Below are 23399 nucleotides of genomic sequence, written 5' to 3'. Positions count from 1 at the left end.
TACCTGTCTATTATTTGAGGAACCATCAGGACTTGGTTCCCCTTCAGAGTCCTCATTATCTTCATTTTCTTCTCTAGGCACTTCATCATTATCATCTGGTGGAGTATTTGGTAGGCCTAGATCTGCTTGCACTTCATCCGTGGGACCAGTATACTGGTTCCCCGTGAAATCCATCAATCCAATCACTTCATCAGGTTGTACCTGCGCAATCTCAGAAGACATGTTAAATTCATCAAAAATGACATGGACACTCTCCTCAACACAAAGAGTCCTTTTATTGAAGACTCTATATGCTTTGCTGTGAGAAGAGTATCCAAGAAAGATTCCCTCATCACTTCTAGGATCAAACTTATCAAGTTGATTCTTCCCATTATTATGCACATAACATTTACATCCAAAGACACGAAAGTATGTGATGTTGGGCTTTCGACCTTTAAGAAGTTCATAGGGAGTCTTATTTAACTTTGGTCTAATGAGACCTCTATTCAATATATAGCAAGCAGTGTCAACAGCTTCTCCCCAAAAACTCTTTGGGAGACCACTCTCAATGAGCATCGTCCTCGCCATCTCCTCAAGAGTTCTATTCTTCCTTTCTATAACACCATTTTGTTGAGGTGTTCTAGGGGCTGAGAAGTTGTGATTAACTCCATGTTCCCTACAATAATCAATAAAGTTAGCATTATCAAATTCAGTACCATGGTCTGATCTTACCGAGACCAGCTTGTGGGTGAGCTGGTTCTCCACTTGTTTCACCAATGTTACCCATTCTTCAAACGTTTCATCCTTTGTGTGTAACATCATTACCCAAGTGTACCTAGAATAATCATCAACCATAACACAGACATATCTATGACCTCTTCGACTTTGTACTCTCATGGGACCACACAAGTCAATATGTACAAGTTCGAAGGGTCTGCTGGTACTCATAATAGTTTTAGGCTTAAAAGAAATTTTGACCTGTTTCCCCCTTACACATTCAGAACAAACTTTATCAGCTTCATACTTAATGTTAGGAAGGCCTACAACTAAGTCACGTATTTTAAGTTTGTTTAGAAGTGTTAGGCTAGCATGTCCAAACCTCTTATGCCAAATCCATTGATTATTGTCAGAAACAGCTCTCAAACAGATGGACTTGTCTTGAGGGATTTTATCTAAGAAGGTGATGTAAACATCATGCTTCCTGGTTCCCTCACATACAAGTTCTCCTGTTTGTGAGTTAACTATGTGACATAGGTTGGCTTGAAACTCAACTCTATTACCTTTGTCACATAATTGAGAAATACTCAAGAGATTATGTTGCAAGCCTTCAACATAATAAACATCATCTATTGCGTTAGAAAGTGTCTTACCAACCTTACCTAAACCAGTGATGGTTCCCTTGCTGTTATCCCCAAAGGTGACACTTCCTCCATCAAAGGCCACTAGTGAAAGGAATTGATCTTTATCCCCGGACATGTGTCTTGAGCAACCACTGTCCAAATACCAATAGGTGTCTCCCTTCACTCTAGCCTGCAAGAGCAAATCAAACATTAGATTTAGGAACCCAAACATACTTGGGTCCCTTTTCAACAATATTAACAACTTGTTGATCCTTTCTTCTCCAAACACACTTTGCACCCTTGCTGTTCTTATTAGCACTAATTTTCTTAGCTGGACATTCATGTATCTTATGTCCATTTTTACCACAATGAAAACACACATGCATCTCTTTAGTCATGACATACTTGCCTCGTTGATATTCTTTGATCCAGGTGGTTTCTCTGGGAGACCAGTTAGTCCTGGTTCTCTGTCTAGTATAACCGAGACCAACTTTTCCTCTGTTTCCTCTTGATGAAGTCAGGTAATTTAAGGATTTTTGAGCATTCAATAATTTGTCCACATGTCTATGACTATCATTAAGTTCTTTTTCTCTGGTTTCAAGTGTCTTAGTCAACAATTCGTTTTTCTCTTTAAGAAAATCAAAGTTACTTTTTAAAGCTTCGAATTGTAGATTAAGCTTTGAAACCATACGGTCAATAGACATGTCAACAACCACTGGTTGCTTGTCCTTTTTCAGTTGATTGATTTCCGCATGCAAATCACAAATATTACTTTCATACTTATCAATCATATTACTGACATCTACACTGGTACCTGTAGGGGAAACAGTGAACTGTGCAGCTTTAAGTGAAGCAATTTCCTTGTGAGAATTTTCCAGGTTGTAAGCCAATGTTTCAAAGGCCTTCAACAAGGAAGTTCTAGTACATGAATTTGCTTTACTTATAGCTACTGAAAAATCAAGAGTATCACTAGTGGTTGATAAGTCTCTAGGGAACCAGGAGGTCAGATCCTCTTCACCATCAATTGGTTCAAACGATCTTTCCTTTTCTAGTTCCACTTTACACTTGTCCAATTCAACCTCTAGTTCTGCTACTTGATTTTTTAGTTCATAACAGACTCCTTCTAGATGATCACAGCTAGCAATAGCAATATTACATTCACCACTTTTTTTCTTTTAATTCTCTTTTGCAAATTATGTATGTTTCACTTAATTTATAGCATTCATCTAGTAAGGAATCAATACAAGCAAGCATATTTTCTCTATCATATTCATGCATATCTTCTCTAATTTGCTCTAAGCTTACCTTGCGTTCATGTAGTACATCCTTCTTTGCCATAAAGCATTTGTTGAATGTACTGGTTCCCCCTCTGGTTCCTGGACCAGTGTTGTTTTCCTTGATGTTTGTAAAGGCAGTTAGGCAAACATCTGAGTTGGGTGATCCTTCTTCTTCATCTGACCCTGAGTCAGAGTCTCCCCACATGGAAGCTATCATGGCATTCTTGTATGCTTGTTTATCTCCGGATTTAGACTGTTTGTCATTCCACTTAGGACAATCTCGAATAAGATGTCCTTTTTCTCCACACTTGAAACATCCTGTAGAAGAAGAATTAGAGTTAGATTTTTTATAGTTTTTAAAATGCTTACCTTTGAAATTCTTTCTTTGATCTCGAAGAGATCTCTCAAATCTTTTTGCAATCATGCTAATTTCATCTTCATCATCTTCTACTGTTCCCTTAAGCGCCATGCCTCTTGCTGGTTCCTTCTCAGACTTAGAGTCAATCAGCATCTCATGAGTCATAAGGGAACCAATCAGCTGTTCCAGAGACAAGGTAGACAGATCCTTTGCTTCGTATACTGCTGTTACCTTGGCTGTCCATGCAGCTGTTAAACTACGCAATAATTTTCTCACAAGATCCTCGTCAGATAAATTTTTACCAAGAGATCTAAGATCATTTACAATAGTCATAAACCTACGAAAGCAATCATTGATTTTTTCATTTTTATTCATGGCAAACAATTCATATTTAGACATGATTAAATCAATTTTAGACCGTTTTACCTCACTGGTTCCCTCAAACGCAAGTTCAAGGGTGTCCCATATCTCCTTAGCACTACTGCAGCCAGATATACGATTTGTTTCGGTCTCACCTATTGCTTGTTGTAGTATTGACATTGCCTTAGCATTCTTCTCCAGCAACTTGTAATCAGCAGTGACCAATTCGCTATCTTTCTTGGGAACCTGGTTCCCCTCAACATCTTTCTTGAGAATGATATTAGGACCATTTTTAACTACGAGCCAGCATTCATAATCAATACCCATGATAACATTCTGGATCCTGTTCTTCCACCAAGCATAATTATTTCCATTAAACTTGGGTGACTTGTTGTCATAACCGATTGCACTTAATTCTTGAGTACTCATTCTTAACTCCTCTAGATGTTACTCTTTCGAGAAGCTTAGGCTCTGATACCAATTGAAGGTTCAATGGGCACTCAAGAGGGGGGGGGGGGGGGTGAATTGAGTGTTAAGTAATCGTTAGCGATTTTTGCTTCTTTTCGGATTATGTGTAAGGAACCAGTTGTGCTGGTTCCCTTATGCAGCGGAATAAAACAAAGCAATAAAGAACACAACAAATTTAACGAGGTTCAGCCAACTCAGGCCTACGTCCTCCTATCCTAAGTCCTTTATTAATCTACTCCGAAAAACAAAGACAAAGAACACTCTACTGTTTCCCTACTCCGGGAACCAGTCTACCCCACACTCTACTCCGAGTGTGCTCTCGACTTACACTCGTAAGCCCAATGTGTTTGAACTCACAAACACTCACCCAGCCTTTAACCCCTTTGTTAAAGACTCAATACAAGAATCAAGAACTCTCCTTTGATCTCACTTCTACGAAGCTAATTAAGAGAAAATGTTTTTGTACTAGAATGCTCTTGTATATGACTTGATGAATGGGATTAGTGCTTAAGTATATGCTCTCAAATAATTGCTCTTTTTAATTTCTGGAGAGGCACACGAAATATGTGAAATAAGATGAGTTTATATAAGCTTAGATTCCTAAAACCTAGTTTCCTTAAATCACACAATCTTAGAGAATAAGATATATTGTAATTTTAGGAAAGTATTTATCTTATTTGATTTAATCACAAAGATAGAATCAATTAATATAAATACTCCTAGTTTTTAGGTAACCAAGAATATTTCATCTTATTTCCAGCTGCACAAAATATTTTCAAAATAATCTTTTCGAAAAAATCTTTTTGTAAAATCTTTTTCCAAAACGGCAGCTCGAATATTTCGTACAGTGAACCTGGTTCCCCGACCTGGTTCCCTGAATTGAAACATGTTATGAAACCTGTTCCAACTTTGTACCAGATTTCATATCACACTTCAATATACTTTTAAGCACTTATATAACCCAAACATGCAAGCATACTACGGAGCATATTACATGAAAACCTAGATAACATATTAAAGCATAAATCGTCTTTTCTTCATGTAATCTTCAAGACTTGAATCTTCCTTGAATACTTCTATTATGAGCAAACAATCTTTCTTCGAAATATCTTCGAAAGGCTTCTATACTCCAAGTCTTGGAATCAACTCAACTACTGCACATGTAACATGGTTAATGCACAATAAAGAGTATGTGACTGCTTTTCCGCATAGCAGTCAAGGAAACGGTTCATACTGGTTCCCCACCAGTACATAGCACATTTATCATCTAACTGTTTCCTGTATATAGATAAGTTAGTTCAATAGATAACTCATATAATCAATAACTTATCTAGGAAAACAGTGTTCTATTTTAGTTGGTTCCCCCAACTGTATTGAACACTTTCAAAGACCTGTTTCCCTTAGCTGTTTGTCATCATTCAAAACTATCAATCAAAACCTAAGGGACTCAACATACCGTCTGAGAATGACATGGGCTTACAACAAAAGAGTACACAAGCGTCCTCTCAAAGTGGGGGACTTTGTGCTACGGAAAATGGATGCAGTCGTTAGGGCGAATGAGCAGGGAAAGCTAACCCCAAATTGGGAAGGCCCCTACCGAATATATGAGGAAGTAAGAGACGACACCTACCGCGTGGAAGAACCAGACGGCAGGCAGCTGCCTAGAACTTGGAATGTAGACAACTTGAAAAAGTACTATTTCTAAGTACGAATGTAAATACCTCAAATTTTGTCATCTCGAATTTTGTTTATGAGAATATACCTTCATTTCCCGACTTGTCTTTTTTATTAGCGTCGCCTGTACAAAATACAGACGACCAATGTATTTAGAAGGCGTCTGTCCCAATAGCAGACGCCCAAATCTCTTTGAAGGAGCCGACTGCTTTAAAGCAGTCGTTCCTACGAAATTCTTTAAGTTTATGCCAACACTTGACGAATATTTGCTTAATTCTTTAAAGGCATAAGGCCAGATAAAATCATGATGAGGCCAATGGACGGATATTATTTTGATGTCAATGGCCGGATATTAATAAACAAATAGAGGCCGAATGGTCACAGTCAGCTCCAACATGAGTATGATCGTCTGCTCCAACATGAGTCAGATAACCGGCGACGTCCATTCGGATGAATTCGTCGAGGAGAAGCATCTCCCATTTGGGTGGCACATTGCTCTACGAATACATCAAGAGGCCCTACCGAATGCTAAGACAACATTCACAGTCGTTTGATTTAATTGAAAGTGAAATATAAAAGGCCAGAATTTTCTAACTGTTTTAACACAGTCGGAAAAGGGTCATTGTTTCATAAGTAGAGGCTATTGAGGCATTAAGCCGGATGCGTCTGTTTTTGCTCTGGGGCAAGACAGGCGGAAATTTTTTGCTAATATACAAGTTAAGTTAACTTATGAGGCCTTTGGCCAGATACGCCTGTTTCTGCTCAAACGCAGGACAAGCGGACTATTACTTACGAAGAAAACGAGCTAAAATACTTAGCAGATTAAAAAGAGACTTGTGGGTCGGATGCGCCTGTTCTTTGCTCTTGGGGAAAGATAGGCGGATTATTCTTCTTAAGAAAAATTAAGCTAAGTTAAAACTTAGCATCTTATCTCGACGAGGCCTATGGCCGGATGCGCCTGTTTTCAGCTCTTGGGGCAAAACAGGCGGAGGTTTTCTTTTTAGCAAATTTTCTAAGTCAAGAATTTTGTATTTTGTTTGTGCCAATGGTCGAATGAAAACAATTATTCATTAGCTCCGGATGGCCGTCTGTCGCGTGGTTTGGGGCAATCACCATAGTGATTGATTGACTTAGAAACCATGCATACTCTTCCAAGTATCAATAATTTCTAAGTCAATCAATCCAATCAACCGAAACCACTCGACATCCGTCTAGGGGCAAGAACATTCGCATGGTATACATGTTATAATACTTAGCCAAAAAACATACTTAGCTAAAAAACATGCAATGAAAAAATTGTAGACAACAATATGAATAACTTCAGCCAAACGGCCGAATGTTTTTGAATTAAAAAGCCCAATTTCCATCAGACGACTGGGTAAGATTGTTTGCTGGCAAAGCCAGAGAAATTGTTAATTTACCCGACCCCTCGGTCGGTAAAGATACACAAATACTCGGCACGCAGGCCGGAAGATAAGATAAATGGTCATTCGGCCGCGGAAAGAAATTATAAAAAGCTTAAGGGGCAGGGGAGTTATCAACATTGGCAGCCGCATCATCACCCGCTGGCTGCTCCGCATTGTCATCATCCTCCTCGTCCCCGGAAGAGCCTGATGAGGAGCCGACCTCTTCGCCCTCAGCGTCAGCCTTGTTCGCCTCCTCTTGAGATTGGCGAAGAAGTTCAGCATTGAAATCCTCGTTAGCTTGATCAAACTTGGATTTCCAGGTGCTATAGTCAGCACTCGGCTGTACCGCCTCCCATGCCATCTGCATGATGGCCTCATAGTCCTCCATCATTTGTTTGACAAGGGCTTCCTTCTCCTCCTCAGCTCGGGACTTAAACTTAGACTTCAGCTGCTTCTCCTGGTTCGCCAGGTGCACCTCCAGGCGGCCAACCCGTTCCTTGGCCCTCTCGGCCTCTTTCTTGGTCTCTTAAAGAGGATCAAGCTTTTCCTTAAGACCTTTAATTTCGGCCTTAAGGTCAATGATTTTGGAGCGAGCCAAATCCAGGTCCTTCTTTACCTGCAGGTTGGCATCCGCCTGGGAATACATCATATCAAGGGTCAGAAGCTCATTTTGAGCAATTTCAAATTGAGCTCGGTCTAAGGCGGGCTCAGCTCGAGCTTTAGCGGCTGCTACCTCTTTGGACTTTTCCTGGATTGGCCTCCTTAGCCCCTGGATGCGCAGCATAGCCTAAAGATGAGAAAAGAGCCGAATGGTCAAGACCAGTCGGATATGTGCTTAAACAATAAGAAAATTAAGCTAACTCTTTACCTCACACAGTTTCCCCAAGATGGCATCCAAGTTAAGGGTGCCGACTCCTCTCATGGACGCCTTGTCCTCTGGATTAAGCACCCTCAGCATCTCCTTGGCCATCTGGACGACGGTCAGCCTTTGCACAGGAGCTGCAAAATTAAAGTTAGTCAAGGAAGTTCTAAGAAACTATCTTGATGTAGAAATTCAATGAAGATGCGGTTTATACCGTCCGGCTGAACCTCCTCCTCCTTCCCATGACGCCTCCTCTCTCCTGCTGAGCCGACAGGAGTACTGGGTTGCTTAAAGCCACCCTTAGATGCCTGAGTAGCATACGGTTTGCTAACCTCCCTATCAGCTTCGAGAGTAGAGTTGTCCCCTTTCTTGGGCTTGTGAGCAATGTGCTTCTGGTTCTTTCCGGATGCACTCACATCACCAGCCCTAGTCTTTTGGATTTTGGGTTGGGATTGCTTGGAGGGAGAGGGCTGGTGGAGCCACTCTGCATTAGCAAAAAGAGAGGCGTCAGAAAAACAGGCGGGCAAAAATTAACCTTTGCTGAAAAATATGCCAAGTGTTATAAACAACTACCTTGGGAGTCCCGACTGTTTTCTGCTCGTCACTCGCTCGATTAAGGACGTTCGAGCGATATTTTGCTGTAGAGGCAGCAGCCGGCTTCCTTGTTTCCGAGACCTTTTCCATAGCTTTGTCTGCACCAAAAGCAATTTAAAGGTTTCTTAAAATCAGACGGCCGACTACCTCTCGGCATCTCAGAGCTTAGCCCACAAGCGGCCAAGAACACCCCATCTTCCAGCCACTTGTAAAGGGGAATGTAGCTCTGGGGGACGACTATTTTCTCACCCTGCTCATTGGTACGAACGGACACTTTGAACAAACCCCGGTCAAAAATTTCCTCCTGGGACCTCCTAGGGAGAGGGGGCAAGGCACTCTTGCCAGCCAGGAGAGGCGGATCCTTGTTCCACCTATTGTATTTCTGGTTCAGTCGGCTATCAGAGGAATGGACTATGTAGAACTTTGTTCTCCAGTCCTTCCACTTGTTCTCCTTGCCGACTGCCATCATGTACCCCTTGTAGGTGGACAAGGTGTACAAGCCTTTGCCGCCCTTAGCAGGCGCTCGGCTGAGATAATGCATGTGGGCGAATGCCTCAAAGCTGGGATCCACCTCCAGCATTTCACATGCGGAAACGTAACCGATGATATTAATCCATGAATTCGGGACAAGTTGCTAGATACCCAGTTGGTATCCGTCCAGTATTCTCTCCCTGGTTGGATGGAGAGGGAAGCGTAGACCAGCCTGGAGGACCGCCTCGTAGCAGCTAAATGCTTGGTCCTTATAACTGGCCAAGGTCGGCCAGGTTATCGTATCATCCTTGTTGGGAACGGAAAAGGAAAAGCCATGACCCATTACGGTCTTACGCTTGAAATTGGCAAGACCAGATGTCATAGAAGTCCGCTTACTTTGCGGGACATGGTGATAGTAGGGGGCGCGTTCCAAGTGCCTAGAAGCACTCGGTTCCGCCCAGCCTTCCCCCTTTTCCACTGACAAGGATTCCCTTGCAGTGCTTATCTTTACTCTGGCCTCCTCTGAAGTAACGGAGGCATTTTCAAAAGATGACGAGGCCGAATCGTCATCAGAGCTCTCCCCAGAGCTAAGGGACTGCCGGCTGGGGCTAGCAGGGTCCTCCCCTAGACTCTCCTTCGACGCCTGTTTTGAAGGCTCGGCCTGATATTGACTGTCGGCTTCCCGCAGTATAGTATCACTGGGGGTGCCGCTTGAAGAAGGGGAAGAGTAATAAGTTGGAGTTTAGGGAAGGTCAGAAGAAGGGTTTAGGGGGTGCTCAGAAATTTCACTAGCAGACACCCTAATGGAGCCATCAGAGTTGATAGTCTCACTGTCCAAATGGTAAAAGGAACCATCCGCCCCATATCTCCTCGTTGTCTACTTTGTTCTGGCCATCGTGTCCCGCAGATGCACAGACACTGTCGGATTTGGAGATGTACTTAAAGGAAAGTTCTTGAACGAGCATTCGACACTCCTAGTTCTAGATTCAGCCGTCCTCGGTGACCGGCTGATCGATAACCTAGGTCGTGCCGTGTGCGTTTGGGAAACCATTTGATAAAGAAAAAATGTAAGAAAAAATAAGTAAAAGAGGAAAGCAGGCGGTTACCTTAGAAGAAGGTACTATGAGATGCCTGGGTTGCTGAAACAGACGGACTGAAAGCCGAGCGCCGGATGCTTGATAAGTTTAAGTATTTGAGAGTCTTTGAAAGTCAAAAGTCCAGAGATTCTCCAAGATTCGCAAAGGTGTGAAAACAAAAGGGGGGTCAAACCCTTCTATTTATAAAAGGGGTAAACTCTAATTTTTCCCCCCAAAAATATAATTTGAAAATCCGGCCAGTCGGATGTTGACACCTGTCACAGGTGTCATGTGCAATGCATGTGACCCCTGTGAGGGGCAAATGATTTGGGTATTTTTATACCCGGTCAGGTGGCCCAATCGGAAGCCTCCACGTGTCATTATAAGGGGTGTCATCTGGACCTTTGAGATGGTGACACGTGGTAGGCAGACATTCCCCCGTTCTGAGATGATTGATGATCCAGCATGGACCATTAAGAGGGCGACACGTGTCACCCTAAGAGATGCCCAAAAGCCTTTTGTGCTCAGTGACACGTGTCACTCAGGCATTTCTTCTGGAATGGCGGCCTTCAAGGGCCCAAACCTTGAGGCGCCGTTTTGCGGCGTGACCTAATCCCTAGGTCACCAGATTCTAGGGAGGGCACACCTTTTCAAAAAGACCCTATAAATAGGGACAGTTCCTTCATTTATTACTCATAGAATACACTGAATACGAGACAACACGTCACTTTCACATTTATTACAGAGCTGTCGTTTTCCGGAAACAGACATCACCTTACCTGAGCTTGGAATCCAAGTAGATAACTTTATTTCCGCACGTTTTACTCCGAATACTTACTAACTTAATCTTCGGAGGCGGACCACCGACCAACCGGCAGTCCGTTTGCTTTGCAGGTACAGGCGCCCTTTGCTGAATCCAGTCTTAGTGTTGTAACTCTCCCAAGGGACAAGAACCCCCGAAACAGATACGAATATATTCTCAAGTTTGTTAAAGATTGCCGCGAAATTGGAATCACTTGTCCAATTGTTCCTGGCATTTATCCCATCGTAGACTACAAGGGCTTCATAAGAATGACCAGTTTATGTAAAACAAAGGTACATTTATGACAAATTAGGGTGAAGAGATAGAATAGAATGGTTTTTGTATTACTTGATTATTATTCATCAAAAGGTTGAGTATTTATACAAAACTTATGCTCATAAGATAGGAAACAATCTTCCCAAAAGATATACCATATATCCTAATGATATATTCACTAAATAATATCTTAACATATAATAAACCTAAATATATTATTCTCTTAAATGATATCTACGGAAAATATGTCACACATATATTTTCCGATATCTCTAACACCCTCCCGCAATCGTAACGGCAGTAACACGAACATTGCAATTGGAAATTCTTCACTTTGTTGAAGTCGAGATGCACACTCTTGTGATACCTCCTTCAATTTTTGTTTCTTCTTTTTCAACGATGAGAACGATTATCTTTTCGAACTCATCAGTCATCAATCAAGCAGGAATGTTATTCTTTTTGAACCTGCAAATATAACAATTTTGCTTTTTCTAGAGCAAAACCGAGCTCCAATCAAATATTGGTTTTTCTAGAGTAAACCACACTCAAATTTTTTTTATTGGTTTTTTGAATAAACCACACTCAAATCTTTTATTGGTCTTTCAGAGTAAACCACACTCAAATCTTTTATTGGTTTTTCATAGTAAACCACACTCATATCAAAAGGAGCAAAATCATGCTCGAATCAACTCACAAACCTTGTCTCACGGCACAAGGAGAACCAAATATATCTTGTCTCACGACACAAGGGAGCCATTTTTTTTTAAAGAAAAAAATATTGCGTCAAGCATAACGCTATTTAATTTCTTCATCTCCAAAGATGTGTTATAGTGGAGGAAGTCCACTCACATACTCCCAAAAAAAATTCTCCCAAAAAAAAAAATTCACATACACATATATGATACATGTACCAACCCAAAAAAAAAAAAAATTTAAAAAGTATTACTATTGCATATCTCTAACAATTTAATTAATTTATGAGTTATATCCGTAATTTTCATTATACATACGTTATCTAAGAGTATATTTTTAAATCTCAACATTTCATGCTTAGCTTTGAAAGTAGCTAATGTGCATGCTTTTTGGCTTGAAAAATGTTGTATGTAGATCCCTCAAGAGATCAGTGATGCATTGGAGCCAATTATGGACGACGACGAAGCAGTGAAAGCCTATGGTATTCGTCTAGGAACCAAAATGTGCAAGAAGATTTTTGCCCATGGAATTAAACACCTGCATCTCTATACTTTGAACAAGGAGGAGTCTTCACTTAAAATATTGATGGTTAGTTGCTTCTTCTTTTTACTACTCCGTAATAAAGTTATAATCCAAACAAAAAATTTACTACTTAAAACACTTTTTATGTATAAAAGGTAAATATGTTGCCCTTACAATAATCTACATACCTCACCTTTGTTAAGGTTGGTTAATGTTACCTAATATAGGATATGATGTTTATTGTACACAAAACAAATTTTTTTTTTTGATGAAATTCAAGTTAATATTGGTGATAAACTTGGATTGTTTATCACATGGCAAAAAGCTGCCTTGGGTTCCGCAAAAAGACAATAAAAAAAAATTAAAAATTAAAAATCTTATATATATATATATATATATATATATATATATATATATATATATATATATATATATATATATATATATATATATATATATATGGGAAGACTCGTGAGAATTTTTCTTATGTGAGAACACTATCTATGTTCTAAAATTTATAATTATATGTTCCATATTTTAAAGTGTATATTCTATTATTTTACATGAATGTTCTAAATTCTTTACTCACACTTTCTATATTTTATATCAGTTTGTTCTAAATTTTTATTCTCATGTTCATAATCTTAAATCATATGTTCTAAATTTTACTCATATGTTTAAAATTTTTAAAGCAAATTTTATAAAATTTTAATCACTTGTTCTAATTCTTAAATCAGATATTCAAAATATATTATTCACACAAATATTCTAAATTATTACTCATATGTTCAGAATTTTAATTTGAGTATTCTCACCGGATCCCTCCCCTATATATATATATGTATATATATAAAGCTAATGCATTCCAACTTTTCGCCAAGTGTCGCACCACGTTGAATCTACTTAGATAGACTTTATAAAATAAATTAACTCTTAGAAAATACCAATATTTTTTTAGTGTTTAGAGAGCCCATAAGAACAGGGGTGAGAATTGATCCCAAGATCTCTTAGAATCGGGAGGGAAGCTCTAACCACTTGAGCTATCCCTCACTCTCATAAGATACCAATATTATTATTAGTCATGTACATGCCTACTACAAAGTTTAAATTGTTACAAAAGCGCATCAATTCCTAACTAATTTCGTATTAAAGATATATTTTGAAATTTGACATATAGATTAAATATTTATTTCAAAGTTTAAAAAACAACCCGGGCATCGCACAGGGCACAAAACTAGTATAATTGCTCCCATTAATCTGAACTTTGCCTCGTCCGTCGAAATTAATCCCAACTTTCGTTTATTATCTATTGCACCCAACAGGTCATCCAACTTGATGTAGCAGGTTACCTAGACACGTGTCAACACGTGATACGTTAAAAAAAAATTAAAAAAATAAAAACAATTTTTTTTTTAAAAAAAACCTGCCAAACCCAACCCCCAACCCCTACCCCGGAAAACACTACATCACCACCCCCAACCCCGCTGGAAAGTCGCGCCCACCCCCGAAAACCCCTCCTCCGCCGCCAGAAACCGCCGCCCAGCCACCCCTTCCCTTTCCCCACCCCCGAAAACCCCTCCCCAGCAGCCCAACCACCCTCAAAAACCCCTCCCCCCTCGAAAACCCCTCCCCAGCAGCTTCCATTTCCGGCAAGAGGGTGGTCGTTTCTGCCCCCTCCGATTCGTCCCCTTCCTCATATCACCCCCTTCCTCCCTCTGATTCGCCCTCTTTCCTCCCTTCCTCGCTCCGATTTCGCCCTCTTCCCCTTCGTTTTCATCCACCCCCTTCCTCTTCTATTTCCGACCTCGATCGGCTTCTTCTCGGCTTCGTCGGCCATTATGGAGCTTTACCCTCCGATTTTCGCCCTTCCCCTCTGATTTCCGGCTGCTGCTTTGGTGGCCGGTGCTCGGGGGCAAACGGGGATGGCCGGTGCTCGGGGGAAAACGGGGATGGCCGGTGCTCGGGGGAAAACGGGGATGGCCGGTGCTCCGGGGGAAACGGGGTGGTTTTGTTTTGTTTTTTTTTTATTTTTTTTTATTAATTTTTAAGTTTTTATTTTTTTTTCTTACGAACCAATCTAGTTGCGACACGTGTGCAATTAATCACAAGTCAGCAAAATTTACCTCTTCAACCGGTTTCAAGTCATTTGGGTGCAATAGAAATTAATACCCCCTAAAGTTGGGTGCAATAGATAATAAACGAAAGAAGGGATTAATTTCGGCGGACGAGGCAAAGTTCAGATTAATGGGAGCAATTTTTCCATATAATATATATATATATATATATATATATATATATATATATATATATATATTTATATATATATATATATATATATATATATATATATATGTATATGTATATTTATATGTGATAGGAGTGTCACGTACCTAACAAAAATAAACCTAACTATACCACTACTATGTAGACGGGCAAGCAAGGGTCGGATCCCAAGAGACTATGGTTCAACTAATTAAATAGACTCAAACAATTACTAAGCAAGTAACCAATTAAAATAAGTGAGAATAAAAAACTAAAGAACTAATTAAAACGATTTAATCAAAACAATCTGACAAATCAATGCTAAAAACATCCAATATCAAGCATCACCACGAATACGATTAATGAAATAGTTGTTCTACCCCTAACACATAATTCAATTGATTAATGAGGAAAAAGTAATCCATGAATAATACCAATGGTCTCTCCCGAGTTATCAATGGCTTCTCTAATCACAATCAAGCCTACTTCCGTGGAATCATGTAAATTAAAGACCTTGAGCACATTACTCTAACTTCATAATCATCCATTCAACTACTCCCGTGATGAACTTTAAACCCTTAATTGATTTATTCAAATCCGTCAAAACCCAACTCCCGTTGCGATTAAAACAAAGGATTAATAACAATACCAATTATCCCTAATCTAGTATTGGCATAAGCATATCAATTACAATTATTATTAGAGAATTTAAAGAATTAAATCATGCATTAATCATATTCGGGTTCCGCTAGATCTTGGAATAAATAAACTACTCATACATATTAATGAAAGAAAAAACAATAATCAATGAATAAAACATGATTAATAAGTAATTAAAAGTAAAAGAGAAAGTAAAGATGAATATCAATTACTTGAATGAATAAAAGTATCAATTGTTGATGAACAAGGATTAAAACTTGAAAGTGCAAACTAATCTAGATCTAGAGAGAATATTAGGGTTCTAATGAAGGTTTTAAAGCTATAAAATAATAACTAAGTATGTTTTAGTCGGGGTTAACAAAGGGTATTTATATCCCTTAGTTAAGAAATCCCGAAAAAATAGAAAAACGGGGTCTTCGACACTCCGCCCGGTCTGACCGGGCAATGCTGCCCGGTCGGGCGCGACAGACAAACTCGCCCAAATGCTTCTTCACGTAGCCACCTTGTGTAGAACCTCGTCTACCCGGGCTGCCCGGTCCGGGCGGACATAAATTGAACTCTTCATACTTTCTCTCTTGTTGATTCTCTTCTTTCCTTCTTCGCCCTGGCTGCCAGGGCAATGTTGCCCTCCAGGTCGGACACGGGTAAAATTCTCTCCATCTTAATAAGCTCTCATGGCTATCCAAAACAAGTCCAAATCATCCGAAAATCTTCATGTGCCTACAAAATCAATTAAATAGACCAAGCCACACTAGAGAAGAGAATATTAGCAAGAAGTAGCTCCGTAGAGCTCAAAAACCATACAAAAATAGCTATAAAATGAGGGTGAAACATGGTATAGAACGTGTACATAAAATTCCCCAAGCTAACTTCTTGCTTGCCCTCAAGCAAGACAATCAATGACTAGAAACAACCAAATAAACATACTTCACCCCATAATACATTTGAAAATACCATACTCAAAATCGAAATCGAATACACAAGCATCTTATCCAACCAATCACCTCATTCAGACTATCAATCAACCTGAATGGCCATCAAACAGAGTCAACCATGTACACATAAGGATCGATGACTATAATATCTCACTTAGTGGTCACTCCGCACAATTTTATGTGGTGAGCTAAAAATGAGCCCGATCTCTCTCCATCCCCACTAATGATGATAACCCCCCCTTATCTCACAACACTCGCGTGTTTAAAGGGTAATAATGCCGCTCAACCTAGTCAAAAGTCGACTCGAAATGTGACACATACTCCAGCATTTTGACAAAAAAACTCGTTTCACATGAACACAATACTATGCACGAAGGTCTTTTTCAAACTTGTAATGTAAGTCGGGTGAAAATGGGTAGGAAAATTTTGGAAAATGTAGGTAAATATAGTCCTTCAGGGAAGCCATCAAAAATGAACAATACACATCAAAATCTCATCGAACTAATTCACAAGAATACACACTCCAAACATAAGTTGAATTAAGAGCAACTACCACCTTATTCACCCTACATAACAATTCATCGCACTATTCTTATTTTTAAAGCTCTTTTATTTATCATTCAAGAAGCTGAATTTTTTTTTTTTTTTTTATAACAAACTATAAGAGCTTAAAAATAGATCATATAGAAAAAATTTCAAGAACCTTCAAGCTTCAAATTAATCTTCTCCAAAACATCATCACAAACCATGAATACCAATACAGATGGCTCCCTCAAGCTAGATTTGGGATAAGTTACTAATTGGGGCTGATATGTTAATTTTGTGACTTATATGAAAAACATGGGCAAGGCTACAACATGGGTAAGCAAGAAGGGGACAGATGTTTCTAAATTCATCTGGAGGCTACCTAATGAACATGGCCTTTGTTCTCCTCATCGTGCATGTGCAATGTACCATGACACACTACTAAAAGTCTCAAGACAAAACTAAGATCAATGTCACAGCAGGAACTAACACACATGAATAAATAATAAAGGCTCAAGCCTCACAGTTAGCACAATCAAGTTCCAGATTCATACACAGTTGCACAAAGTTGATTTCCATTAGGCCAAGATAATCCAATATCAGATCATGATCATTTAATCCGCATTGCAAGTCTTTCAATCAAAATCAAGCTAAAAACCTTTAAATCATCAAGGATAGCACAGAGAAGTATTTTACTAGCTATTCATCGTCGTGATTCACAAAGTAACTGCCCAAAGCCAAAAGTAATCCCTCCCCCAAGCTAAACTTCACATTGTCCTCAATGTGAACATATATAGAATAAGAACGAGCAAGGGAAAAAGAAAACTAGGCCCTACTGGCAGAGGAGGGATCATACCTAAAGGCGAAGCTGGGACCACCCTCAAAATAACATCGCATCATAACCCCAAGACACTAAAAAAAATAAAAATAAAGGGAAAATAAAATAAATAAATGGAATGGGTTGCCTCCCATTTAGCGCTTGTTTAAGGTCTTTAGCTCGACCCCTCTTTAGTAGCTCAACCTGGGTCACCATACGGAGAAGATACTCTGTGGTATTTCTTATCAATATATCCACCTCCAAATGACTCCTTCAAATTAGAGTTGATGTGCTTTGTATCCGAGCTTATTTTGATGTAGCTAAACCCATCATGTGGTGGAATATTGTCCTTTTTGCACAAATGATTTCTATTAGAAACACACTTATTAACCAAAGGGTCAGTAGCATCAATTCTCAAACAGGTACCACCATCAAAAGTAAAATTATGGTCACTTGTCCTTTAGGAACATCTATTAAAGCTTGACTTGTAGCAAGAAAAGGTCGACCAAAGATTAATGGGATCTTAAGGTCTTCTTTCATATCCACTACAACAAAGTCAACTGGAAATACAAGTTCACCAATCCCAACTAATACATCTTCAACTACACCCTTAGGGAGTCTAACAGTTCTATCAGCCATTTGAAGAGATATGGGAGAGGGTTTAAGTTTTTTCAAACCTAATTTTTCATACAAAGAAGAAGGCATTAAATTAACACTAGCACCTAAATCACACAAGTCCCTATCAAAAGTTTTTTCGTTTATCTTGCAAGGAATAGTAAAACTACCAGGATCATGCAATTTAGGTGGTAAGCTATCATGTAAAAGATCAAGACATTTCTCCTTTACTACCAAACTTTCTAATTTCTTATCATTATGATCATGATCTAGAATTCCTTTCACAAAATTTGCAAATTGAGGCATTCGAATTACAAGATCGGAAAAAGGAATGGTAGCATATACCTTCTTAAGAGTCTCAGAATACTTCCCAAAATGCTTATCGAGCACGACTTTTGATAACCTTTGCGGGAAAGGCATCGGCTCCTCATAGGCTTGTGGAGAAACATATTTGGGACCTTCATTCTTGCGCATTTCTGTTCTTGACTCCACATTGCACACTTTCTCTTCTAATCCACCCGTAAACAATTCATCACTCTTCACTAAAATTGCATTGCATTGTTTCGTCTGGACTTTTTCTTGATCTTGAAGAGTTGTTAGATGACTCACTTGCTGTGAAAGCTGAGAATGATGAGTCTCTATCCTCTTATTTTGAGCGGTGAGCAATTGGATTGAGTTTTCAAAGTACTCATTTTGCTTTGCTTGTAGCTCAAATTGCCTTGATATAAGCTCTTGATCAATGGCTTCTCTAATCACAATCAAGCCTACTTCCGTGGAATCATGTAAATTAAAGACCTTGAGCACATTACTCTAACTTCCTAATCATCCATTCAACTACTCCCGTGATGAACTTTAAACCCTTAATTGATTTATTCAAATCCGTTAAAACCCAACTCCCATTGCGATTAAAAACAAAGGATTAATAACAATAACAATTATCCCTAATCTAGTATTGGCATAAGCATATCAATTACAATTATTATTAGAGAATTTAAAGAATTAAATCATGCATTAATCATATTCGGGTTCCGCTAGATCTTGGAATAAAGAAACTACTCACACATATTAATGAAAGCAAAAACAATAATCAATGAAGAAAACATGATTAATAAGTAATTAAAAGTAAAAGAGAAAGTAAAGATGAATAACAATTACTTGAATGAAGAAAAGTACCAATTGTTGACGAACAAGGATTAAAACTTGAAAGTGCAAACTAATCTAGATCTAGAGAGAATATTAGGGTTCTAATGAAGGTTTTAAAGCTAGAAAATAATAACTAAGTATGTTTTAGTCGGGGTTTATAAAGGGTATTTGTATCCCTTAGTTAAGAAATCCCGAAAAAATAGGAAAACGGGGTCTTCGACACTCCGCCTGGTCAGACCGGGCAATGCTGCCCGGTCGGGCGCGACAGACAAACTCGCCCAAATGCTTCTTCACGTAGCCTCCTTGTGTAGTACCTCGTCTGCCCGGGCTGCCCGGGCAATGCTGCCCGGTCCGGGCGAACAAAAATTAAACTCTTCATACTTTCTCTCTTGTGGATTCTCTTCTTTCCTTCTTCGCCCTGGCTGCCAGGGCAATGTTGCCTTCCAGGTCGGACACGGGTAAAATTCTCTCCATCTTAATAAGCTCTCATGGCTATCCAAAACAAGTCCAAATCATCCGAAAATCTTCATGTGCCTACAAAATCAATTAAATAGACCAAGTCACACTAGAGAAGAGAATATTAGCAAGAAGTAGCTCCGTAGAGCTCAAAAACCATATGAAAATAGCTATAAAATGAGGGTGAAACAGGGTATAGAACGTGTACATCAATGTATATATATATATAATTTAAAAACATAATGTCAACTTTTAAGTGGTGTTTTTATTTTCTTATTCTCATTCTAGAAATTCCCTATATATATACGTAATATATAGACTGCTTGGTGATAAACTAGTGATATCACTAATATGTATTGATATAACTTTTGTACGACAATTGTTATAGAATCTTGGATTGATTGAAGAGTCTACAAATTAAAGGCCATTACCGTAGTTAACACCTCGGGAAGAATCTGTGAGCTCTTCCTCTTACTCTTCCATGGAGCTAAAGTCTAAGGATTTCGAGGTCTAGACAACTTCATCGAGTGATGTTGCGTTCATTAATTCATCTCCATAAGATGATCCATCCTTATTCAAATACCAGCATAAATCCATCTTCTTTTCTAGTTTTCCTCCCTTAGCTTGCAGTTTTTATTTCTTCAATGATCAACTATATATATATATATATATATATATATATATATATATATATATATATATATATATATATATATATATATATATATATATTTACTACAACATAATGTAACCTACCTTAAGGGCTTAAACTAAAGGTGCATTCCCAAAATTATACCTATATTGTTGGAAATTCAAGCAGTTTACTCTTAAATGTTGAAATCTCTCCTAATGTTAACATTTTAAATTTAATTATTAACATTTTCATTGCAAAAGTTAGAAAATGTTAAACAGTACATGTGACTTTTAATATGAAAAGTGGGAACTACTCCTCCATCAAGCCAATACTATGGCCATGTTTGGTAAATGACCTTTTGGTTAGCTTTTGGATTTTTTATGTGGTCGAACAACAATAAAAAAAAAGTGTTTGGTAATTGGCTTTTTAGTCAGCGAAAAAGCTGATTTTTAAGCCATAATAATAATAATAATAATAATAATAATAATAATAATAATAATAATAATAATAATAATAATAATAAATAATAATAATAATAAATAATAATAATAATAATAATAATAATAATAATAATAATAATAATAATAATAATAAAAACCTACTTTGATTAGCTTTTTTTTTTGTTGGCTTTTGGCTTGTTGGCCCACAAACTATCTAATAACAGCTAACTACCAACAATTAATTTACCACACTTTTATAAACAGCCAACTTAAACATCCAATTTCAAAAGTCATTATAAACAGCCAAACTTTCCAACTAGGCAAACAAGTCAGGTAAACCAGCCACCGTCAACCGCCAACAGTCATTTGCCAAACAAGGCCTATATCATCATTTAGTATTTTTTTTTAGAATAAAATTTAAATAGCAATGCAAAAACTAATATTAGAACACTTGGATAATACTACGTAAAATTTTCTCATGATCCAAACTCCTAGTCTAAATTGTATTCGACTTTAATCCATAAGTACAACATTTTTTTTTCTAACAACTCTTTAATTGTTTTTTGTTCATCTTGTAAAAGGAAAATGAGCTAGAGTTTTATTTGAAAACGAAGGAAATAATTTTTTTATTCATTTTTTTTTGGAGGGGGGCACGGTGGTGGTTTGACAAATCTTTTTGTTTATTCATTTGATTTATTGATAAAAGTTCACATTTAATTTTCCTCAAATAAAAACTAAATATTCACGGAAATTTGCGTGGGGATGTCCGGGCACGCAATAGCTTCTCTAGTATTAGGTGTATGTGGAATTGTGGATAGATGTTAACCACTTGAAAGTAGAGGTTAGACATAGTTTTTTAAACGGAAATTTCACCAAATGCCACTGACAAATTTAAAAATTCATCAAATGCCATTGCACTTTTCAGAATTCACCAAATGCCACTCACAAATAGTAAAATGTCACATCGTGCCATTAATGAGGTCTGGACATTAACAGTCCGTTATCACGAAATGACCTCTATGCCCTTATTGTCTTTTATGGCGCCCTAAAGTGCATTGACTCTCTGACTTCTAAAATTTAGATTAAAAAAAAATAAAAAAATTCCCTCGTTGTTCTTCTCAAACCTTTCCCTGTTCTTCGAGCTTTCAGCAACACTCAGACCTTCAAACCATAATCAAGGAAGAAGCTTTCTTCGAACACCTGAACGACAGACGCAACTACATTGACGCTTTATCGTTTGTTGAACTTGGGCGAACCTGAAAATCGGTGAATTGTACTCGGGGTACTACAAGGAAAATAGTTGAGTTCAAATTTTTTTTGGGGTGCTGGAAATAGCAATCAAGGTATTATTTTCCCTTTTGATCTTCATTTCGCGCTTTGATTCTGAATTTTTTATCGAAAATTGAGTTAGGGTTAGGGTTTTATGAAATGATCAGTTTTATGCGCTTATTTGACTTGACCTGTGTGATTTATTGTTAAAATTCATGTTAAATATGGCAATTTGTGGGTATTGATTTTGCTTTGATATGAATTTTGGGTTTGTGAAGTGCTTGAAATTCAATTTGGTCAATGTTGTGTTGGTATGTTGTTTGTGATATGACTGATGTGTTGGTATATGGTTGTGAATTTGAATGATGTGTGTTGATGTTATGTGTAATTTGTTGATGATAGGATGAGTAGAGTGTGGCTTGATGTCCATTACAGAGATCAGGGCTTTGATGTGTTGGTTGATGATACTGACATAACAAGTCTAATGGACTTGTATGAGTTTATGTTTGAGGATTCTGTGAAACAAAATGTGATTCTTCCCAAATGCTTCACTTTGTTTGTATTTCCACCTAGAACTAATAGGAAGTTGGAGTTAGCTGGGGATAGGGACATGCTTAAAATGTGGGAGTCGTTTCAAGGGAAGGAGACAGTAGAAATATTCTTGGAGGAAGAGCAAAGTCCTAGGAAGGTATTTAAGGATGCTGAGGCTAATTGGCAAAGAAGGGTTTAGGCCATGGCTGATAAAGCTAGATTGGAGGAGGAAAAGGCCAAGGCTGAGAGAGAGTTGGAGGAACAACAACCTTTTAAAGTTGCAGTTGAGGTGCATGTTGCTAATGTTGATGGTGGTGATATGGAGTATGTTAGAGTGTTTGACACTCCAGAAGCTGATGAGGTATTCCCAGGGGCATCTCAGCCTGAGCCTGAACAGAGTACTCAGCCTTCCACTCCACCTAAACACCCTCAACAAATTTCTCCTATGAACCAGCCCAAATCCTCAAGTGCAAGCAAAAAAAGGACTCCTCAAAAAAGGAAAAAACAACACCCAAAAAAAGGTCAACTGGAAGAACCCAACCCTCCCCTCAACCACAAACAACCCCAACACCTGAACCACCACTTTCACCTGAACCAAGAACAACCCCACCACCTCAATCACCTGAAGCAGCAGTTGAACCTGAAGCAGAAAAATCTAAACCTCCACCACCTCCACCAACTGGAAATGTTGTGCCTCAGAAATCCAAAAAGGTGGGTAGGTCAAGACCACTAGGGTTCAGAAAAAAAAAAAAAAGAAAAGTGGGAAAGGGGTTGCTGGGGGAAGCAATGAGAGGGTCAGTTTAAGGAGATCTGAAAGAATTAGGATGGATCCAGCTAGGGTTGACAGTAGTGAGGATGATAGATCTGATGATGATGACAGTGAGGACTCAGATTACATAAAATCTGGTAGAGAAGACTTTAATGATGCTGATGATCTTGGGGACTTCATAGAAG

At 38.5% G+C, this 23399-nt stretch overlaps 1 pseudogene; it reads left to right on the top strand.

Annotated features, from left to right (window-relative positions):
* Nucleotides 1-20007, top strand: part of LOC110738633 — a 33705-nt pseudogene extending 13698 nt beyond the window's left edge.
* Nucleotides 20008-23399: the final 3392 nt, after the last annotated feature.

Source organism: Chenopodium quinoa, unplaced genomic scaffold (assembly GCF_001683475.1).
Source record: "Chenopodium quinoa cultivar QQ74 unplaced genomic scaffold, ASM168347v1, whole genome shotgun sequence".
Lineage (NCBI taxonomy): Eukaryota > Viridiplantae > Streptophyta > Magnoliopsida > Caryophyllales > Amaranthaceae > Chenopodium > Chenopodium quinoa.
The sequence above is the reverse complement of the archived record's forward strand: the minus strand, read 5'-3'. Positions and strand labels throughout refer to the sequence as shown.